This window comes from Orbicella faveolata, unplaced genomic scaffold, assembly GCF_042242905.1.
Source record: "Orbicella faveolata isolate gen_17 unplaced genomic scaffold, um_ofav_v1 contig_12, whole genome shotgun sequence".
NCBI classification, from domain to species: Eukaryota; Metazoa; Cnidaria; class Anthozoa; order Scleractinia; family Merulinidae; genus Orbicella; species Orbicella faveolata.
In genome coordinates this window covers 19,435,541-19,446,701 of record NW_028301539.1, presented here as the reverse complement: position 1 = coordinate 19,446,701, position 11,161 = coordinate 19,435,541, and the positions used below count along the sequence as shown (strand labels likewise).

Genomic DNA, 11,161 nt, shown 5'->3' with positions numbered 1-11,161 from the left:
GGAAATGAAAAGAACCGCCTGACTGTCGTTTTGGCATGCACAGGAGATGGCTCCAAACTGAAACCGCTGGTCATTTTCAAGCGCAAGACCATGCCAAAGATCCAAAACAAACATGGCGTCGTAGTTGCTGTCCAAGAAAAGGGCTGGATGGACAGCGAAATCATGAAAATTTGGATTGAAAAAGTTTGGCGTTGTCGAATTGGAGGTCTAAGTCGGCGAAGAAGTCTACTTGTGTTGGATTCCTTTGAAGCACACAAGACGGAGCAAGTGAAACGTTTGCTGAAATCGGAGAACACGGATTTGGCCATAATTCCTGGCGGGCTCACCTCAGTACTGCAGCCTCTAGATGTCTGTTTAAACAAACTTTTTAAGGACAGAGTCAGGCAAAGGTGGATGGCATGGATGGCTGAGGGAACCCATGAACTGACAGCAACTGGAAGACAAAAGAAACCATCCGAAGAACTCATGTGCCAGTGGATCGGCGAAGCATGGCGTGATATTCCACGAGAAATGGTCGCGAGATCTTTTTTAAAATGTGGAATCACAAATGCTCTGGATGGTTCCGAGGATGATTGTGTTTTCGACAGTTCTTCAGATGATGAATCTATTTTAGAAGATGAGGTTGTAGAGGAGCTCTTCGCATCTGACTCAGAGTCAGAGGATTTTTACGGATTTTGAGGTACTGTTAACAATCTTAAAATTATCGCTCACTTCGAAACTGTTGTAAAAAACTGCTTTGTGATTCAGGAAAGTTTACCGGCAGGTCAACACAAATTACCTGAGTATTGTAAGCTTAAAAGTTCATGTTATTAAACTGTTGCAATGGAATATACTCATTGTAATGTTTGTCTTTTGTTGAACAACGATTTTTTTGTTTTTTCAAAAATTGTCCGGAAAATCATGGTGCGCATTATATACGGGTGCGCATTATACACGGGTAAATACGGTACACACCTGGGGTGGAGAGAGGCACTGTGAGAGTAAAGCGTCCTGCCCAACAACACAACACCACGTAACACCATGTCCCCGGCCAGGGCTTGAACCTGGACTGATCAATCCGAAGACAATCACTCTAACCAGGAGGCCACTGTGCCTGACTATTGGCATGACAGATCCATAAAGTGCAAGTGAATACATGAAAGATCATATATTTGAACTGCGGACAAAGATAAGAAGAAATGATTGATCATCGCAGTTATGCCCACAACTTAAGCAGCTTTGAATACATACAGTGTTGGGATACATAAAGTGTTGCCAAAGTTTTTGTAGTTCACTAAAATGTAAATCAGTAGAACAGTTTAAAGCGCAGTAGGATAATCAAGAGAAAGTTGGTTTAGGTGGCAAACTAAAAATGAAAAACTACCTAGACTGTTGATGTAATGGCAGAAAAGTTTGTTTTAATTATATATGTTTAGGCAGGTAGGTAGGCAGGTAGGTAGGTAAATTATTGAATAGTTACTTTATTAGTTTTTCAACATATTCTCATTGAGTGATATTTCCTTACTTTTAAATTTTAGTTTGGTTAAAGGAGTTCAAAACTAGTGATTAAGACCACCATATACAGTGGAACCTCGATTTAATGAGCCTCTATTTAACAAAGACCTCGATATAACAAACCTCCATATTACAAATTCTTCGATATAACAAACATAATCCGGAAGCCCAAATGAAGAAGCTAGTCTTAAAAGGGGATAAGTGACGATTTTGGTTGCTTGTCTTTTTTCTTGCTCCAAATTAGCTGAATTTTTGCATGTGGTCTTCAATGTAATAGGAAAACGTGGTTCTGTATTTTTGTCTCTGGTTTTTGCTTTGTTTTCGAGTTAAAACGTAGGCAAAAAACTTGGCTTTTCCTAGCCATGTCTTTCGGAGTTTATTTGTTGAACAGCAAACAGGCAGACTGTTTATAGTGTATGAAGTCAAAACCAAATCCCACAGCATATAGAGCGGAAATCTGGGAACGGATTGTTTACACCGGTTATTGTGACGTGAACACAACACGTGAATCGATCGAGCATCAAACGAAATGCCATCAAACAAAAAAGAGATGTGCCGCATTAGAGCTCTGTCAACTAATATCTTAAGCATTGTTTTAAAGTACCTTGTATGCCTACCTGGTGGTTGAGAGGCATCATAAAGCCTCGATAAACCTGTAAGTCATCAGCACGTTTTAAAGAATCAAAATGTGTTCTGAAACTTCGAAGGCAGCTGATATACCGTAATCGTGTTATCGGCGTTCGAAGTCAGATCGAGCCAGGTAGCAACATCCAAGAGCAGTTCTTGCCCAAGAAAAATACCCTCTGGTGAGTTGTGGCCCATTTGCCAAGCGTTGCTAGCGTCAAAGTTTGGAAAGCGAGAACTGGTTTTAGACTTATAAAATTTGTCTTCTATTGACCGCCATGTTTTCCCGTGCACGAGGTGTAAAGACCCTTCCCGGCATGCACTGCGATTACGTTCTGCGGACGTTTCTCGAACTGGTAACTAGATTTAAACATAATAATGGCCAGCAAGTGGCGATCGATTGTAACAGATCTGTGATCCAGTTTGTGTTGATTTTATTTCAAATCGGCATGATTTGTAGTGTTTTGAGCTTCTGGGATCAGGGGACATGCAGATGTATGGAGACCCGTACGTTGCGCAGAAGGGTTAATCTATTAATCTGTCAGCCCTATTTATAGAGCGTTTTCACGTGGAGTCATCAAATTCTTGAATCCAAAACTAAACAGCCACCAAAGTTGTTATCCTTATCACGCATAAGAGGTACCAGCGCATTTTGAACTTGGAAGTTATGGCGGTGCGTGACATAAAGCTACGATCGCGTTTGTTGAAAGCTATGTTTTATCTCGTGATTTTTTAGCCATTGAAGACGTTGCCGTATCTGGAAAAGTGCTTATTGAAATGTTTATTTGTTTCATTTTATTTTTATTTACACCTTTTTTTGACCTGAAATCAACATTTTTGAGCTTATACGTTGCGTGAAATTACCATTTTCAGGAGCCCATCATGGGCTCCTACCATTTTGCCGTTTTCTAAGTGAAACCAACATCCTTGCCGTCACACATTAACGTCAAGTCAACATTTTAACCTATTTAGACTTGAAATTAACATCATTGAGCTTATGTGCGGCGTAAAATTGACATTTTGCTGGTTTCTAAGTGAAACCAACATCCTTGCCGTCACGCGTCAACGTGAAATCAACATTTAAACCTTTTTTGACCTAAAATCAACATTTTTGAGCTTATACGTTGCGTGGAATTGACATTTTGCTGGTTTCTAAGAGAAATCAACCTCCTTGCCGTCACGCGTTAACGTCAAATCAACATTTTAACCTATTTAGACCTGAAATCAACATCATTGAGCTTATGCGCTGCGTGAAATTGACATTTTGCTGGTTTCTAAGTGAAACCAACATCCTTGCCGTCACGCGTTCACGCGAAATCAACATTTTAACCTATTTAGACCTGAAATCAACATCATTGAGCTTATGCGCTGCGTGAAATTGACATTTTGCTGGTTTTTAAGTGAAACCAACGTCCTTGCCGACACGCGTTAACGTCAAATCAACATTTTAACCTATTTAGACTTGAAATCAACATCATTGAGCTTATGCGCTGCGTAAAATTGACATTTTGCTGGTTTCTAAGTGAAACCAACATCCTTGCCGTCACGCGTTAATGTGAAATCAACATTTAAACCTTTTTTGACCTATAATCAACATTTTTGAGCTTATATGTTGCGTGGAATTGACATTTTGCTGGTTTCTAAGAGAAATCAACCTCCTTGCCGTCACGCGTTAATGTCAAATCAACATTTTAACCTATTTAGACCTGAAATCAACATCATTGAGCTTATGCACTGCGTGAAATTGACATTTTGCTGGTTTTTAAGTGAAACCAACGTCCTTGCCGACACGCGTTAACGTCAAATCAACATTTTAACCTATTTAGACTTGAAATCAACATCATTGAGCTTATGCGTTGCGTGAAATTGACATTTTGCTGGTTTCTAAGTGAAATCAACCTCCTTGTCGTCACGTGTTAACGTGAAATCAACATTTAAACCTTTTTTGACCTAAAATTAACATTTTTGAGCTTGTACGTTGCGTGGAATTGACATTTTGCTGCTTTCTAAGTGAAATCGACCTCCTTGTCGTCACACGTTAACGTGAAATCAACATTTAAACCTTTTTTGACCTAAAATTAACATTTTTGAGCTTATATGTTGCGTGAAATTGACATTTTGCTGCTTTCTAAGTGAGATCAAAGTCCCTGCGGTCGCAGCAGGCCGATCCTTTGTTATGATAAACCGAGGCGAGACTTCAACTTATAACAAAGGCTTGGCTTGGTTATTATAACAAAGGATCGGCTCTCTTGATCATAACAAAGGCCCGGCTTCGTTTATTTGCAGCCTTGGCGGGAAAAGGGCGTTAGGTATTTTAATCAAAAGTGAACTTTGTTGAAAACGCTCCAAATTTCGCATAGAGTTTTGTTTAGGTATGTTTAGCAATGTCCCATAGTTTTTCCGCTAAACTTTGCTTTGTTTTCAGGATATTGCGTATGCAAAAAACCACTCAGTTTTCCTAGCGGCGTCTTTATAAAGCGAAGCAAAAACCAGCGGCAAAAATACAGGAACACGGTTTTCTATTACATTGAAGACCACATGCAAAAATTCAGCTAATTTGGAGCAAGAGAAAAGAAAAGCAACCAAAATCGTCATTTATCCCCTTTTAAGACTAGCTTCTTCAAATATAAAATCTACCTCAATATAACGAATTACAATGTCAACAAGCGACAGAAGATAACCCTGAGCAGATCAACAGTCAACAAATCCTTGTAATCCTTATGGTAAAGAGACGACAAACTTTCAGTCAACGACTTATTATTTGTCATGTCATAGACATTGGCACTATAGTATTTCAACATCAATTAACCTCTGCTCAATCTTCTTTGAAATCCAGAAATGTTGGGTAGTGCAACATAACAGCACTAAAGCCCGTTTCCTTGTTTAAATAGACAATTTTCTGTATAACCTCTATGTTGCAACATTTTTAAATCCCTACTCTGAAAGTGTCGTCCTTTTGTAAACAAAAGCTGCACGTCTGCTCAAAAGTGAAAATAATTGATACTGGAAGCCACCATATCTAAATATGTATAATCGCAAAAATTATATATTAATATTAATTAATAAATAAAACAATCAACAATTATCAAGCATTACTATCATTACTCACTAATATGCCCCAAAAAGACTGGATTGTACCAACGAGACTCGACTGAAGCCTCATTTCTAGAAATGAATCTCCTTTTATATATCAAATGACGTTTTAGAAACGTGTCTTGATTAGTCAATCAAATCTCAATTTTGAAATGCAATCAGTTGAGTCTGGTTTCAAAATCAAGCCCATCATCAGTACTCTTGCAACACCAAAGAATACATAGGAATCCTTTGCTCCAAAATTCCCTAGATTCGATTTAAATTTCTCTTTGCAAATGTGGACGCTGCAGCAAAAAGAATTAAGTCGTCCTTTTTCTCCAAAAAAATCATTTTCAAAGTCATTGTCTGTTAAAACATCTAACAGCACAAGTTTGCTTGCCATCTTTGTTGTCCAGGCCCCCACCTACAGATATCTTGAAACTTAGGATCAAATGGTACGGCTCAACCCAATCCATTTCGTTGGAGGAATAGTGCAGTTCCATTTGTCCAAAAAATTCCACGGGAAAGTCCATTCAAATGGTAAGCACTCAAGGTGTTGTGACATCACCATTCCTGACGGAAATTTATCAATGGCAAGAACCAGATTTTTCCCTCAAAATTGACTTTTTACATCAATAAAACAATTCAGGCATGGGGTAAGCCTCTGTAGTCACCGTATGCTAATAAGGCAAAATTTTGACCCAATATGGTGTTTTCTCTTGTATGCGGCCGATTCCCATAAACGACCATCTAAGCTTGACAGTTTGGGTGGTCACTCACAGGTGGTTCAACTGTATAAAGTTCTCAAAGAGTAACTTTCCTATCACTTATAGAACCAACATCATTCTCCACATGCATAAATGCGAGAAAGCTGTCAAATGTGAAGTGGAAGGGTGTAGTAGAATAGTAAAGCACAGAGACATCAACAAGGACATCATCGAGGCAACAACTTCACATAAACATCTTCAAGCAGACAAAATACAATGGCTGCACCAACTAATTTATGGAAAGGTAAGAAGAAATTAATATTTCACTGTTATTGCATATGAATTTCAAACATATATATAACTTCGCCTTAAGTGATTTCCCTAGGGAGAATCCTATATAAAAATGGCAGGGGTGCTCATCCTACCTTTTAGGGGATAAAAAAGCGGAAATTGACTTCACAGGGTGTTCATATATTAATTATTTCATATAAACTTCACATCATTTCACTCCTCACAAGAAGATATGAACTCAATTAAGTGGCCTCGCTCCCAATGTGTGGCTTCATAGTTCAGTTGGTAGAGCATCACACCGGTATCGCGGAGGTCACAGGTTCGAATCCCGTTGAAACCCTGATTTTTTTCAGGCTTCTTTCCAATTGCTGAAATTGGAAAATTTACTGCGATGATCATTCTTCACTTTCGTGATTTAACTTTATTATATGAGCCTGCAATCCTTGTGGTTGCCTCGTGGTTACAGTTGGCCGCCATGTTTTGTGTTAGTAAGAGATTTGGTAATTAAAGCCTAATATTCTGCGGGCAAACGTCTTCTCTCATTTACAACAAAAAGAACACTCCAAATGCTTCAGCCTTATGTTGGACACTTAGATGAGCCCAACAATTGACAACTGGTCACCCTACTACAAGAAACAGTGTCTGGTATGTGTCCATGGTATCATAGAAATTAGTAAAGCTCACTATCCTGAAATTGAGGCCTTCATGGAAAATGAGGATGATTTGTATTGAATGGAGCTTGATACAAACCCACCTCTCACTGTAGTTACAGTTCAGCCTTTCATTACGGTTACTGTAAACCTTTGGAGGTGTCTCGCGTCCAAGCAATGTACCGCATCCTGTTTAAGCAGTACAAACTTAAACCCTATATAAAATTAAAGATTATACAGTAGGCTATCCAACTATACCAAGATTTTTGCAATAAAATGAATTGTCAAATTTTTCATGACAATTGAATTTAAGTGTCTGAAGCGAATCACCTTTTGACAGCTCTATAAACTTTAACTTGACATATGTGACCTTCCACGGGAAAACGTACATTAACACTCTTCTGTTTAATGGTTCAAAGCATTTGTTAGTCATTTGTTTATCGTTAAAACAATTTAGAAAATCATTAGAAGTGTTATAGCATCTGCTCAAATTGTCACTCTAGCCGTTTATAGCATTGGAAAAGTCGTTAAAAGTGTTTTGACCTTCCATTAAAAGTGTTAGTAAAACCGTTCAAATTTCCCTTCAATGGCGTTAAAAGATCTTGAAATCGTTAAATCAAAACGTAGACTGTTTAAGTTAAACATTCAACTGGTTAAGTGTTGAATTAACGTAAAACAATTGTGTGTAAGCTATGTTTTTCAGTCATGCAGTGTAGTTTATCTTCGAGGCGAGATGTGAAATATCTTTTGAAAGAAGAGTTTCTATAAAATTGATAACATGCAATTCGGAGTTTCAAGTTTCCGGAGTTTCTGTCAATTCGGTTCTGTAAACAATGCACTTGTCATACCGTCTCCGCCCCCTGAGTTTTGCTCACCTTTGAGCTTCGTGAATGGAAGTCATGGTAAGTAATAAAACGCTATTACAACCACATAAAATGTCCTGGTCTCTTAATCGATACAATGTGACTGTTCTACGTAAGTTAACTAAGTACAAACTGTTCCAATCGTACAAGCACTTTGGCCTCATCATTTCCAACTATTATCTCGATACAGGTACAGCGTAAGCTTATATTTACCCAGTTGAAACGTCGTCTGCTTGCTTTTCGAAAATTGAAGGGTTAGATAATTCACTTTAACGTTTTCATTGACGTGCGTTTTCATTAACGTGCTCCATTCAATCGTTTATGTTTGCAAAAATCATTAAGCTACCCATTAAAAGTGTTCGGAAAAAGCGTCGAGAAAATTCAAGCTAGTCGTTTGAACGCTTTTGGAAACTGTTAGAAATTTTCACTTGCCCGTTCAAAGCGTTAACCAAGTCGTTCAAACGCTCTGAAAAGTCATTTGCTCTCCGTTCATTAGGTGTTAGTTATTAGTTATTTAAGGCGGGGCTCTACCTGAAATTTGGTGGAAAAATGGAAAAAAATTTTTCGTTGGAATACACATCTTTTACTATTTACCTTTCCATTGACAAATGAATTTTTTGACTATTTTTAATAATTTAATGTCAGCGAGGCACTTTATTGGACGAGGTGATCTATAAAAATCACGTTACCATGGCAACGGGAATGATAACTTTTGTTTTTCTCTTGTTTACTACCTCTTGAATCCCCAGGAAAGCGCGAAAATCGAACCACTGTCAAATAGGGCATTCTCTGTTACCTCTTACATGAAGTGGGGTATTGCCAATTGCATTATGGTATAGAATTTTAGCTGTGGGAGCATTGGAGGTCAGAGTATAGACATATAGGAATATTTTTGGTTGAATATGGCTGGGAAAAGGCATGAAAGTCGTTTCAGAAAAACACGGAAAGGAAAAGGGTTTAGCGGGGTTCCTTCATACGCAAAATCGGTGGAAAAACCAGTGTTGGAAGAGGATGAAATTGCTCGCTCAAAACCGGAGATGCCCCACGAGAGTCACGAAGAGTTATTGGAAACAAGTGACATGGAAGGCTCAGACACGGAGCTTGATTAACCGGAGAGTGCATCTAGAAAGAAGATGAAGCTGTAAAACTCCGAAGATGACAGTTCTGAAAGCTCAGAAAGCGAAACAGAAACTAAGAAAACTAAATTAGTGGAGGTAGAGGATGGTTACAGACTGGTCCATTTGAAGAACTTATCTTCAGTCCTTTCCAATGTGCACAGATGCGAGGAAGGTGAGTAAAGCAACATGAAACTTGTAGGACAGTTTACTTAACCAAATGTGTTTGAAATTGAAATTATAAATATAAATGTATGTAAGCAAATTTTATATATTTTAAAAATTATTGTGCATTAGTATTGTGGGAGCAGTGGGTATAGGGGGTATATGACAATAAAATTTTTGGTTGCTTTTACATTTTTGAAGAATGTATCTGTTTTTCAAATACACTATAATTGGTTTTAGGGAATCTGACTATTGAAGAGAACACTGGTAGGCGTGCAGGGCTGATGTCTGATCTTTCCATATGCTGTGATGGTTGTGATGAAGACACCACATTACACACCTCAGTCAACATCTCCAAAAGAGGAAAGTCATTTGACGTAAACAGAAGAGCTGTCTACCACTCAATTGAGACTGGTTGTGGTTACGAAGGACTTGCATCATTCTGCAGTATTATGAACATGCCATGTCTGTCTAAGAGGGCCTATTACAAGCAGGTGGAGACTATTTTAGATGTCTTAGAAAGTGTGACCAAAGAAGAACTCTTGAGTGCAGGCCAGAAGCTTCGAAAGCTTATCACGGAGGAGAATGGAGAGTCTGATACTGGAAATGTTATAGATGCGGCAGTAAGTTTTGATGGCACGTGGGCCAAAAGGGGCTTCACCTCATTGACAGGTGTGGTTTTTGTGGTTTCAGTGGACACAGGTGAGGTACTAGATTACCATGTTTTGTCAAAAGCATGTCAAAAGTGTGCATTGAAGAAAAGTCAGTGTGAAGACGACAATGAGCGATTTGAAGAGTGGAGAAGAGAACATTTGGCATCCGGGGAATGCGATATAAATTTTAAAGGGAGTTCACCAGCAATGGAAGCTGAGGGAGCTGAAATTCTGTGGAAGAGATCCATAGAGCTGCATAACATTCGGTACAAATGGATGGTATCAGATGGGGACAGTAAAGCGTTCAATGCTGTTGAGAATTTGTACAGCAGTGATTGCAAAGTTGTAAAGCTTGACTGTGTAGGCCATGTCCAAAAGAGGATGGGAAAACACCTCCTGAACCTAAAATCTCAAACAAAAGGAAAACTTGAGGATGGAAAGCCCATTGGTGGTCATGGCCAGCTGACTGAAGGCAAGATAAAACAACTTCAAAAGTATTATGGCTTGGCTATCCGTCAAAACACTCTCTCAAAGGCAAATCCCTCAGAAAGGGAAGTAGATGTTGCTGTGTATGAAATGAAAAAGAACATTGTTGCCATACTACATCACAGTGTCAAATCAGACAATCCTACAAAGCAACATAGATTCTGTCCAGTGGGAGAGAACTCATGGTGCAAGTGGCAACAGGACCAGGCAACAGGCACAAACACATACAAAGGGGATGACTGTTTGCCAGTGGTGTTTTTGGAACTGTTGAAACCAACATTTCTTACTCTCAGTGACTCCAAGCTTCTTGAGAGATGTGTAAGGGGAACAACCCAAAACCCCAATGAGTGCATTAACTCAATGGTTTGGGTCAGGTGCCCGAAACATAAGCACCATGGAGCCAAAGTGGTGCGCTGTGCAGCTGCATCTGCAGTATGTCACTTCCATAAAGGAGCAGAAAGCAGAAAGAAAATTATGGAAAGACTTTCTATTCCACATGGGTCCTATACAAGCAGCTTAATACACATCAAGGACAAGAAGAGACTTTGTAAGGCTGATAGCCAGGCAACAACAAAAGAGAAGAAGCGTCGCCAGGGCCTATCACTTGTTCGCACAAGGCGGGAAGAAGCCCTCCGTGAGATGGCGGGCATCAATTATGAGGCCGGCAGCTTTTAATTTACTTCCCCAGACTCAAATAATGAGAACATGTACTGTTTGACACTTATTGGGAACACAGTTCGATTGATACTGTCTTTTATTTGTGTTTATTGACTTTAAAGCACTATTTCTTAAAATGTCGATATTCCACCTTTGAGCAAAGATATCTCAAGATGGATTTGAGATATTGAGCTGAAATTTTCAAGGTAAATACTTCTTAGTGTGTTGATGGTAATAAGCGATGGATTTTGTGGTAGGAGTTAAAGTAAAGAAATTGAGCATCAAAAATTCAAATTTTACCTAATTTTGATCTTGTAACTTGATACTATTGCTTTTTTGTGCAAATTTACAACTGAGCAAATCCCATCGCTTATTACCACTAAC

At 38.8% G+C, this 11,161-nt stretch overlaps 1 pseudogene across 1 annotated transcript; it reads left to right on the top strand.

Annotated features, from left to right (window-relative positions):
- Window positions 1–8,603: 8,603 nt before the first annotated feature.
- LOC149117007 (uncharacterized) lies at window positions 8,604–10,795 on the top strand (annotated as a pseudogene). The gene is made up of 2 exons (XR_016205527.1): window positions 8,604–8,991; window positions 9,222–10,795. The product of XR_016205527.1 is annotated as an uncharacterized LOC149117007 (transcript).
- The last annotated feature ends 366 nt before the right edge of the window (window positions 10,796–11,161 follow it).